Source organism: Kogia breviceps, chromosome 1, assembly GCF_026419965.1.
Source record: "Kogia breviceps isolate mKogBre1 chromosome 1, mKogBre1 haplotype 1, whole genome shotgun sequence".
Taxonomy (NCBI): domain Eukaryota; kingdom Metazoa; phylum Chordata; class Mammalia; order Artiodactyla; family Physeteridae; genus Kogia; species Kogia breviceps.
Genome location: NC_081310.1, coordinates 191207848 through 191220318, shown reverse-complemented (window position 1 = coordinate 191220318; position 12471 = coordinate 191207848). Strand labels below are relative to the sequence as shown.

The 12471-nt window shown below is 50.3% G+C and overlaps 1 protein-coding gene and 1 pseudogene across 2 annotated transcripts in view; one reads left to right on the top strand and one right to left on the bottom strand.

Annotated features, from left to right (window-relative positions):
• The window catches only part of KAZN (kazrin, periplakin interacting protein), a 1159438-nt gene that overhangs the window by 982598 nt on the left and 164369 nt on the right, over positions 1-12471 (top strand). The gene's annotated exons all lie outside the window — the stretch shown is intronic.
• LOC131745170 (large ribosomal subunit protein eL39-like) lies at positions 2556-2711 on the bottom strand (annotated as a pseudogene).

Genomic DNA, 12471 nt, shown 5'->3' with positions numbered 1-12471 from the left:
ACCATGCTTTCAATGCCGAGGGCCCGGGTTCAATCCCTGGTCAGGAAACTAAGATCCCGCAAGCCGTGCAGTGTGGCGAACCTGGAGGACAGTATGCTAAGTAAAATAAGCCAGACAAACAAAGACAAATACCATAGGTCTCACATATGGAATCTAGAAACATAAGTCAAACTCACAAGGACAAAGAGAATGGTGGTTACCAGGGGCTGGTGTGTGGTGAGGTGGGGAGGGCAGAAAGAATGAGGAGGTTTTGGTCAAAGGAGACAAACTTCCAGTTATCAGAGGAATACGTTCTGGGGATCTAATGCACAGCGTGTTGACTGTAGTCAGCAGTATTATATTATATACTTGAGTATTATATACTAAGAGTATACTCTTAGTATATACTCTTAGTATACTCTTAGTATTATATACTAAGAGTAGATCTTGCATGTTCTCACCCATAACAGCAACAACAACAAAAGGGTATTTGTGTGGGGTGAAGGATGTGTCAACTAACCTTGTTATGGTAAACATTTTGCAACATATACATACAGCCAATCATCCCATTGTACACCTTAAACTTACACACTGCTATATGTCAGTTATGTCTCAGTGAAACGGAGGGTGGGGGGGCAGGGAAGAAAGAAAGAAGCAAGCTGTTGCATGGCCGGTGACCTGGGGGAAGTAGACCAATGCTGAACAGGAGTCCAGAGTTCATTGTATAGTTCAGCCATTTTGCTTCCTGCCCCATAAAATAAAAATGTTTAAAAGGGCGTGTTTCTATCTTTTCAGCATCACAGAATGTAAAACAAAATGTAAGAACTGAAAGTGCAGATGATTAGTTGAAGCATGCGAGAAACCTTTAAAATGAAAAACCGTCGTGTTCACTGTCTCACTAGTGACCTCATCCTTTTCTAGAGGACAAGCTAGCGACCCTCATCCCTGAGGGTAGGTGGCAATGAAATAATCCCAGGCTCTCCTCAGTCATGGAGCACTTGATATGCCTCCTTCCTCTGAAGATCTGCAAAGAGGGTGTCGCTGAGACAGAGAAGCTGTGAGTCAAATTGAAGTATTCAATCTGGCCATGCCTCCACTGATGGGTCAACACTCTCCCTCCATATGTGTGTGTGTGTGTGTGTGTGTGTGTGTGTGTGTGCGTGTGTGTGTGTGTGTGTGTGTGTGTGTGTGTGTGTGTCCTAGGCGGGCCTCTCACTGTTGTGGCCTCTCCCGTTGCGGAGCACAGGCTCCGGACGCGCAGGCTCAGCGGCCATGGCTCACGGGCCCAGCCGCTCCGCGGCACGTGGGATCCTCCCGGACGGGGGCACGAACCCGTGTCCCCTGCATCGGCAGGCGGACTCTCAACCACTGCGCCACCAGGGAAGCCCTGGCCGGCGGATTCTTAACCACTGCGCCACCAGGGAAGCCCCGTGCTGGCCTTTAAAATGAAGCCCCTGCAGAAATAGACACAGATGTAGAGAACAAATGTACGGACACCAAGGGGGGAAAGTGGCGGGGGTGTGGGGGGAGTGGGGGGATGAACTGGGACGTTGGGATTGACGTGTAGACACGAATATGCATCAAATGGATAACTAATAAGAACCTGCTGTATAAAAACTAAATAAAATTCAAACAATAAAAAATAAAACGAAGCCCCTGCCCCAGAGGAGTAAGTATCCTGTCCATGGAGGACGAATGACTGCCAGGAAGTGCCCTGAGACTTTGGGACTCAAGAGTGTGTTCTCTGGACCAATAGCACAAGCATCTCCTGGGAGCTTGTTGTTAGAAAAGCAGAACCTCAGACCCCACTCCTGAATCTGCATTTTAACAAGATCCCCAGGAGACAGACATGCTGGTGAAGGCTGAGACGCTCTGGGATGATGCCCCAGGAGGCAAATTGAGTTTGAAAAAATGCTCTGGGTACAAAGACAAGGCGTGATTACTCTGCCTGGGCATGTCCTGAACTGCTTCCAGAAAGAAGTATCCTCTGAGCTCTGTTGGAAGGGATAGACTAGACGGAAGGGGTTTAGTGGAGGTGGAAAAGAGAACATTCCAGGCAGGGAGCCTGGAGTGAGCAAAGTCCTGGAGGTGTTACAGAGCCAGCGGGGCGGCGGGGGGGAGCACTGCAAATGGAGATGCATTAGAAAAATGCATCTTACCCGTTTCTTACCCGAGTGGAGGGGCACCCTTCCTCTACCCCCATCTCTCCACAGAGCAGATGTGCCCACTACAGAACGTCTCTGGCACCTCTTTTCGTTGATGCTGTGAACTGGGCTTTGCTCCATCAACCTGGGCTGGGACTCTATGCAATGTGTCACTTGCTTCTGCACCAACTCCGTGCCAGGATGGTGCTGGGCATCTTCCCTGCTTTATTTCATTTATTTTTTTTTAAAGGTTTCACATATTTATTACTGAGCTAGACAGTGAGCAGTGGTGAGGAAAGATCAAGAGGAGCTGGCCGTTCCATTTCTCCCATCACACAGGCAGCTGTTCAGACAGTGGTGATGTTCTGACGTGGTAAGACGCAATTGACCTTGACACAGCATAAATGTGTGCCATTTCATACGCGAGGCTCCTTATAGACCCAGCTTGGTTCTCCTCCACTGTCTTCTCTTGGAGTTGTACCTGATTTTATTAGCAGTTTTCATTTAAATCCGCTGGGGAGTGGGACAATTCTGCTTTCGTTTCTTGGCCAGGAATTGCTTGATCCTGAAAGTCTTGTGAGAAGACATGGCGAGGAGCGAATTCAACCACACATACGATGGCGGACAAGAGAAAAGAGGAGCATTTCATTTATTCGTAAGGACAACTCACCTAGAAGGTTCTAGACAGACAGAATAGCAGAACAACTAAGAGCATGTGCTGGAGCCAGACTACCTAGGTTCAAATCTCAGCTTTGTTCCCTACTGGTAGTATCCTTGGGAAAGTTAAGGTTGATTTACCCATCCATATCTGGAAGTTTCCTCTGCTATACAATTGGAAATAATAGTGCTATATACTTTGTAGGGCTTCTCTGAGGATTAAATACATCAGATATATATAGTTCAGTGCCTTGGCAAATGGTGAGTTCTACATGTGATAGTTTTTAATCACTCTTATTATCCCATTGAACAGATGAGGAAACTGAGGCTTTGAGAATTAAAGTGATTTCTCCAAGGTCACAAAGTTAATACTCCACTACCTCTGCAAGGTTCCCCATGGGCTGCCCTCTCTCTCCCACTTAGCTTGACTTGGAGACCCCTTACATCCTGCCCACGATCTCCTCCCCCAACATCATGCCCTCGCTTCCCACCCAGCGTCCCTCTGACCTAACAGAAGACATCTCATCTCAGACGTGTGCCTCTGCGTCTGCTACTGCCACCACACCTTTGCTTAGGCTGTTTCCTTTTCCCAGAATGCTCACCTTCCCACCTCTGCCCATCCTGACTGCACCTCTGCCCTTGAGACCCTGCTGATGTACCTGGTGGAGGGAGCCCTGTCCTCTACAGTTCCGGGTGCCCCCTCCTCAGCTGGCCACCTCCAGCCCCCGTGCACCCAGAGAGCCGGGGCCACATTTTACACATCCTGGCTTTCTCCCCCCTTGCCTAACATGATGCTTGGTATGCAGTCAGTCCCCAGCATGGGTGACCCTCCCTCTCCAGATCCTATTCCTGGCCCGGGGCTCTTTTGATTCAGCTCAGAGTTTCTCAACCTCAGCACTACCGATGTTTGGGGCCAGATAATTCCTTGTTTGGGGTTCTGTCCTGTGTATCGTAGGATGTTTAGCAGCATCCCTGGCCTCTACCCTTTAGAGGCCAGTAGTAACTCCCCTCCCTGATTGTGATAACCCAAAATGTCTCCAGACATGGCGCAATGTCCCCTGTGGGGCGAAGTTGCCCTCCAATGAAAACCAATGAGAACCAGAATTTCCCCTGGGGTGACCAGGATGAGAGAGATGGTGACTTTAGCATGGGAGGCTGCGGGGGGGGGGGTTGAAATCCCCAAATGTACATGCAGGGAGGTCACAGAGACTGGGAAGGATGGTGGAGATGGTGAACGAGAGGGGGCATACCCACCTCCTGCCAGTCACAGCCAGGTGGAAATGTGGTCCAGCTTCTGCCAGATTTTGAGACTCTTCAAAAGAAGCCAGAAATCCTGCCTTTTATGTGAAATTCCCTGATTCTTATTTACAGAACAGAAATAGACTCACAGACTTAGAGAATGAACTTATGGCTACCGGGGCGAAGGGTGGGGGGGTGGTGGATAGACTGGGAGTTTGGAATTGACTTGTACACACTACTATATAGATAACCAACAAAAAAAGAAGAGGAAAAATTCCCTGATTCTTCAGTGTTGGCAAGTAACATGAATTTGCTTTAAACATTGTGGGAAGACCAGAATATGTCTGTGAGCCAAATGTGGGCTTTGCAACCTTGCCTACAGACCAAGCTTCCAACCTAGAAGCTTTGGGCAGCTCACACCCGCTGGACCCACGGTTCCCCATTCTCTCAGCAGTGGTTTGTGTCTTAGGCACCGTGCACAAGCCCCATGTTAGGACTCTGGACCACACAGACAGTCTCTGCCCACGCAGGCCACTCCAACCCCCTTCTGAAGCCCAGTTCCAAAGAGGTGGAGGGTTCTAAACTCCCAAGCGATAGAGAATATAGAAAGCACCCCAGGAAGAGGGTCAAGAAGCCTGTGAGCTCTCATCTGACTCTGGCACTGATTTGCTGTGTGACCTTGGGCGGTCACTCCCCCTCTCTGGGCTTCAGTTTCCTCCTCTGTCACGTGTTTGTAGGATGAAGAAAGAGAAGGGTGGAAGAATGCATGCTTTCTGTTCCTGGGACTCGAATGAGTATTGCCTCTTGGCGGCACAGAACCCCACCTGGCTTACCCAGTGCCCAGCGGGCATTCTTGTCCTCAGACTGACCTGGGCAGGGACAAGCTGGTTCCACCTCCCAGCCCAGGAATCCTGCATTTCAGAGCGGGGAGTCTGGGTCACCCTGATGGACTCTTTTCTCTGCGCAATTAGGTTACCAATGCTGGAGGCTGCTCCACTGGGGTGGAACCCGCCTTTCCGTCACTGGGAAGAGTCAGACCGTTGGCCCCTGCTGGTGCTGATGGCAGAGCTCTGGGTTTGTGAGACCGTCTCCCTGCCCAGAGGTGCTCATGGCCACAGGACGTCTCAGGTGGGCAAGCCCGCACCTGGCCTGTCTGCAAGCCCTCAGACAGTTTCCCAATGGGCTCTGCGGCTGAGAGGAGCCTTCCTTAGGCTGATAGAAGCAGAGGGGCTCTGGGAGATCTTTTTATCCAACCTCCGCATTGTATAGATGGGAAAACTGAGGCCCTGGGAGGGAAAAGGGTTGGCCCAAGGTCACCCAGTCAACAGAACGAACACCCACATCTCCTTCTGATCTAACATAGGGTTCTCCTGGAAGTGGGCACTGCTGAGATACACAAAGAGTGACAGATAGACAGACAGACAGACCCAGACCAGCACTGACTTTGCCCATCAACACCTGTGGCCTAAGACCAGCGGTTGTGGCCTCCGTGCCTGGAGCACCCATGTGGTGACTTACAGGAACCAGGGAGCAGGGGGTGAGGGATGGAGGACACACTGTTACCCTGTGGGATGGAATGGGGCTTCTATCACCAGACCTCCTGATGTTTTCAAAGTAAAGCTAAATATCTGAAATTTTTGGTGTCATTTATCCAAATTTTTAAATGTTGGCAACTAATTTTTTTTTTTTTTTTTTTTTTTTTTTTTTGCGGTACACGGGCCTCTCACTATTGTGGCCTCTCCCGTTGCGGAGCACAGGCTCCGGATGCACAGGCTCAGCGGCCACAGCTCACGGGCCCAGCCGTTCCACGGCACGTGGGATCTTCCCGGGCCGGGGCACGAACCCGCGTCCCCTGCATTGGCAGGTGGACTCTCAACCACTGCGCCACCAGGGAAGCCCGGCAACTAATTTTTTAAATGCTTTTTTTTTTTTTTTAAGATCTTTATTGGAGTATAATTGCTTTACAATGGTATGTTAGTTTCTGCTTTATAACAAAGTGAATCAGTTATACATATACATATGTTCCCATATCTCTTCCCTCTTGCGTCACCCTCCCTCCCACCCTCCCTATCTCAGCCCTCTAGGTGGTCACAAACCACCGAGCTGACCTCCCTGTGCTATGTGGCTGCTTCCCACTAGCTAGCTATTTTACATTTGGTAGTGTATATATGTCCATGCCACTCTCTCACTTTGTCCCAGCTTACCCTTCCCCGTCCCCATATCCTCAAGTCCAGTAGAATACCAGGAAAAGAAAACACATTCACAGGCCGTAACTGGCTCGAGGGCCACCAGTTTGCAACCTCGGCTCCCTTCTCTTACCCTCAGTTTACTCTGCTTTAAAGTGGGTGTCATGGGACTTCCCGGGTGGTCCGGTGGTTAAGACTCCAAGCTCGCAATGCATGGGGGCATGGGTTCAACCCCTGGTCGGGGAACTAAGATGCCACATGCCTCACGGCACAGCCTAAAAATATATAAATAAAAAATAAATAAATAAATAAAGTGGGTGTCACAACAGGACCCCCTCTCATAGGGCAGTTGAGGGATTAAATGAGATAAAACCACTAGAGGGCCTATCATGCCACTGGGCCCACAGTGAAAGGTAGCTGTTGTTATTTATTAAGACATGGGATCCTTTTCTTAGAAGAAATGGAAGGGGACTTGTTAAGCTTAGCACAAGGCAACTGGGAGGCCCTGAGCCAGAACTCCGGATCCTTCCAACGATCCACAAATCCGAGTGTGTGCTTGCTGGGTGCCTGGTGCCGTGGGTATGTATCGATTTAAAACCCTGTCCCCGCCTTGAATTTACAAGGGAGGTGGGATTGGGCTCACCCAGCAGCTCGTGGGGTTGTCCTTCACTCCAGGAATCCAGGAGCATGCCTCCACTAGGCCGCTAATCTGGGAGAAACTTCCTACTTTCAAAGGTCAGATCTTTAAAAACAAAACGAATACAGCTCCTTTCACATTAGACAACACATTTCTGCTTGTTTGTTTTAATGAGAAACTTCAGAGGGAAGATGACAGTCCTTCCACGTAGCTGTTCGACACATCTGCCTCCTGAAACCAGTTCCAAAGATCTTTAAAGGACAATTCTGGGGAAAGAAGAATTTAGAACAAATTCTAATTAGTCCCTGTGGGACTAGGGGCCATTGCGGATTTCTGCCCTGAGAACCCGGAGACCAGGGCCTAAGGTTACTTCCTGATGTCCAGGGTGCAGAACGTTCTTCCTCCTGAGCTTGGCCCACACAGCGGCTGCTGGGGGCAATGTCAGGCCCGTTCCTGGCTTTGCTGGAGGCCTTGTGGACACACAGCCCGAGGTGCTGATGGAGGCCGTGCATGCTCTGCCTTCAGGGGAGAAGCCGGAATCACTCTGGCTGACATGCCTGAGTTCTGGTGGGCGGACAAGCAGGTAGAGCCTGTAATTACAGGAAAGCGGCCTGGGGCGTGTGTGGACAGGCCTCCCGGAGCCCAGGCAGGTGGCCTCCTGACAAAGGAGGCCCCTAGGGTTTGGACTCTGGGTGCAGAAAGCCATCCGGGTGGGGGAGGGGTGGTTATGTAGCTGTGATGCCACAGCCAGTGACAAAATGACCTTGCTCTGCTCCACTGCCTCGCTCCTCCCCGACAACTCAGAAAGACATGAAGACCTAGCAGTCCTTCCTCCAGGCGTTGGCGGTGGCCCTCACCTTTATCAGCATCAGGGTTACATGGAGAGGGCTGTTAAAACAGACCATCAGGCCCCACCCCAGGAGTTTCTGACTCAGGAGGCAGGGATGGGGCAGAGAATTTGCGTTTCTCATAAATGCACAGGGATGGTGCTGATACAGCTAGTCTAGGGGCCACACTTTGAGAACCACTGCTCTAGGGCTTCCTGAAGTCAATCTGCTTGGGCCCTGATTTGCTGTGTGTCTCTGGACAAGTATCTGAGCCTCTCTGGACTTCTGTTTCTCTCAGAAGGAGAAGCCAGCTTTGTCTTTGAACAGATAAACCCCACCTCGGTGCTGAGATGCCTAATTAGGCAACTTGCAGGTAGCTCAGAGACCTTCACATGAAAGGCCCAGGCCTTTGCACAAGGTTCTTACTCCATGGTTCCAACTTGCTTCTGGCCACTGTGAGAGCTGTTGCTTTAGGAGAGATTGGCACTTTAAGCCTTAAAGGGCCAGGCCAGGCCAGCATCTCTGGGCCTCAGTGCTCACCCTGCCTGCAAGAATATTGAAGCCATTTGCTAGCCTGGTCTTTGAGATCGTTTTGCTTCCTTGGGGAGGGAGGTGGCAAGGGCTTGTCACTGTCCCAGTAGTAAGGCCTCTATGGCAAAGAGAGTCATAATCAAAGTCATATCTGCCAGCCGTTCTCCTTTCTCATCTGAATGTCCAAGTGGACCGTGACCTTTCTACACTCGGGGGCCTGTCGCCCTTCCCCACAGTATCTAGGGCAGGAGTGGACTCATGGCAGATGCTGAGTGCAGACGGACCCCATGAAATGAACAAGCTAATAACCAAATGGTTCCTTAAGTGGCCCCGCAGCCTGGGTGTCTGGTCCTCTGCAGTTACGTGGGCTTTCACACTTCTGGTCTCCTTTGTTCCTCACAGGACAGTCATGGCTGGGATAAGTACTCTTATCCCCATTTCACAGGTGGGGAAACTGAGGACACCGGAAGGTGGCCCGACTTGCCCAACTTTACTAGTAAATAAAGGGCAGTTGCAGAAAGAAAAGTCTAGAACTCCATGCCGCAGACCCTCACCGTAGCCTCTCCCGAGTCTAATCGGTTTTCTTTTCCATGTCCCTGTAAGAGCCATTCTGCAGGTATTTGCCATGGAGATGAAACTGGGAGAGCAGTGATCTAGGAATCCAGACCCTTCCTGGTTCCGGGGAGGGAGGAATCGTTTCAACTTCACTTCCCAGGGGCCTGCCTTAGGCCCGCTTGGTGTCACATGCTGGTACACCCCCGGTACCCATGGCAGGCTAGACCACATGGTGCTTTACCTCTGGAGCCCAGTACTGTGCCTGGGACATGGTTGGTACACAATCAGTATTTGTTGAGTCAACGAATGAATAAATGAAGACAGATGTGGTTGAAATACTGGGTCTGAACTTACCAGCTGTGTGATCGTAGACAAATCCTTCCACTCTCTAAGCCTTGGTTTCTTCAACTGTAAAATCAGAATAATAATAATTTTTATAATAATACAAAATAGTGGCATAATAATTAAGAAAACTGGCTCTGGAGACAGACCTGCCTGCCTCTAAATCCTAGCTCCATCCTATTCTACTGGGTGACCTCAAGCAAGCTACTAAACCTCTCTGTTCCTTGGCTTCTTCATTGATAAAGTGAGGATTGTGATAGTACTTACGTAGTGTTGTGAGGATAAAAATGAGCTAACATGTGTAAAGTGCTCTATCCAATATTATAAATAACCCTTAACAATGATGATTCTATCTCTGTGCATTGGTAAATTAAATTATAACATTTAAGTAACAAGTACCCAGCAGAGTACCTGGCACAGAGATGGAAGTGCTCAGTAAACAGTAACCATTATTCTTATCTTAGGCACTCACTGGCCCATAGCTCTCTGTGTCTCTTGAATCACACATAGGAAGTGGAGACACGGGGCTTGAAAATTGTGGTGGTGGACATAGTGGTCCCATTCCCAGGAGCCACAAACCCCCAGTTGAGGAAGGTGAAGTACCTCCAGTGGCCACCGGGGGCAGCAGAGGCCCCATCCCCAGATGCCCCGCTGAGGGTTCCCTGAGTCCCATGTCCCGGAAGTAATCAAGGAAGGGTTGACTATTCCACTGTACCCACGGGCAGGCATTCTCCATAAGCCTAACATGCAAGGCATTCCCCCAGAGAACACCCCTCACTTCTGAGGGTTAGACTCCCAACCCTGCATTGAACAGCTACATCATCTTGGATAAGTCCCTTTGTCTTCCCTAAACCTCAGTTTTCTCAGCTGGGACATGGGGATAGGGTGGTTTGGAGGTTTGGATGAGCTAGATATGACAGTCCCTGGGGTGAAGTGAGTGCTCAATGACACCTGTTGCCAAGGTAGCATGATGGTTATTAGCCCAAACTCTGCAGCCAGACTACATTAAGCTTGAGTCCTGCCTACATCACTCATTGGCTGTGTGCCTTTGGGTAAGTGACTTACCTACTCTGTGTCTGTTTCCTCATTTGTAAAATGGGGATGATAATAATAGTACACGTAACTCTCAGATTTGTTGGGAGGATTAAATGAATGTCTAAAGTTTTTAGAACAGTGCCCGGCACATATAGTAAGTGCTGTGTAAATGTTTGCCAGTATTATTATTAGAAGTCATAGTATTTTGGCTGCGTTGGGTCTTCGTTGCTGCGCGCGGGCTTTCTCTAGCTGCGGTGAGCGGGGGCTACTCTTCATTGCGGTGCACGGGCTTCTCATTGCGGTGGCTTCTCTTGTTGCAGAGCACGGGCTCTAGGCACGGGGGCTTCAGTAGTTGCAGCACGTGGGCTCAGTAGTTGTGGCGCACGGGCTTAGTTGCTCCGCAGCATGTGGGATCTTCCCAGACCAGGGATGGAACCCGTGTCCCCTACATTGGCAGGCAGATTCTTAACCACTGCGCCACCAGGGAAGTCCCCAAGTCGCAGTATTTTTGATGTTATTGTTATTTATTCCGAATAAGCTGCAACATTTCAGCTTTCTGCAGAAACCTCCCTGCTTGACATGAACTCCCCAAAAAGAGGCTTAGAGGAGACGGGAGAGATATGACCCCTGGATGAGGAAGGCCTTTTTCCTTTTGGTGCAGCTGAGAATCTAATTTGGGACGCAAGATGGTCTGAGAGGCAGGGCACAGAGGCCAGCCGCACTCAGAGAAAATACTTCAATGCCTGGCTTTGGGCTAAGCTTCTGCTGGCAGAGGTGATCAGGATCTTCACCAGGTCATCTGGGACCCAGGAAAGATCACCAAAGAATACCAATGAGCCCATGACAGGCGCACAAAGGTCTCCAGCCAAGAAGTCCTCGCCAGGACAGATGGCAGGATGGAACGGGGGTAAAATCCTCCATCCCCCAAGGGCTGAGGTCTAAGTAGGTACAGGGGAAAATCCCAGTCTAATCCTTCCCGCTGCACCTGTGTCCCAGAGTCCTACTGGGATGGCCAAGGGAAGAAGAGGAGATCAGTACGTACCCACTGGTGGCCTCAGCCACAAAGGCCTCCCAGGGCCTGCCAGAAGGACTACTGAGAAATAGATCAAAGGCTGCAGATCTCCACGGAATAGCTGGTAATGCTCATCTGGCTTAGAAACAATGGGCACGTCACTCCGGCCTCCTTGGCAATGTCCTCAAGCCCACTTTTTCGAGGCTTTACCTTGTGCTAATCACCATTCAGATCCCTGCGTGTGCCTCTTCTCATTGAAACCTCCTTCCACAACCCTAAGATGTAGTAGCCACGGTCATCTCCATCTTACAGGGGAGGAAACAGAAGCTTCCGGGTGAAATCATTTCTTCTAGATTATACATTAGTGTGTATCAGAGCCAGGATTTGAGTCCTGGTCTCTCTGCCTCCCAAAAATGTGTCCCCAGCCTCCTGGGGTGGGCAGCCTCCAAGATGGCCCTCAATGACCCCTGCCTGCCTCCTGTAGTCGATCCCTCCCATCCAGGGTAGACAGGACCTAGTGATTCACTTTTTTAAAAAAAATTTATTTATTTATGGCTGCATTGGGTCTTCGTTGCCGCGTGCGGGCTTTCTCTAGTTGCGGCGAGCGGGGGCTGCTCTTTGTTGTGGTGTGCGGGCTTCTCATTGCGTTGGCTTCTCTTGTTGTGCAGCATGGGCTCTAGGCACACGGGCTTCGGTAATTGTGGCACACGGGCTCAGTAGTTGTGGCTCGCGGGCTCTAGAGCGCGGGCTCAGTAGTTGTGGTGCACGGGCTTAGTTGCTCATCAGCATGTGGGATCTTCCCGGGCCAGGGCTCAAACCTGTGTCCCCTGCATTGGCAGGCGGATTCTTAACCACTGCACAACTAGTGAAGTCCTGTGATTTACTTCTAATGAACAGAACAGGGAGAAGGTGATGGATGCCATTTCCAAGATTAGGTTACAGATATAGAGGTTTCCATCTTGTGCACACCCTTTCTTGCTTGAAGCCCTTGAAGCCCTGGAGGGAAGCAAGCTGCGATTTTTCGAGTAGATCTATACCTCTATGGCAAAAAACGGAGGGTGGCCTCAGACCCACAGCCGAGGAGGAGCTGAGGTTCTCAGTCCACCACAAGAAACAGAATCCTTCCAGAGCCACCTGAGTGAGCTGGGGAGTAGATACTCCCCAAGGAGAGCCTTGAGTTGACTGTGCCTTTGCTCCCCAGCTGACACCTTGCTGGCATCCTGTGCAGAATTCCTGAGCCAGAGGCACCCAGCCAGGCCACCCTGGATTCCTGACCTACGGACACTGAGAGATAATAAATGCTTCTTGTTCCAAGCCTCTGTGTTTT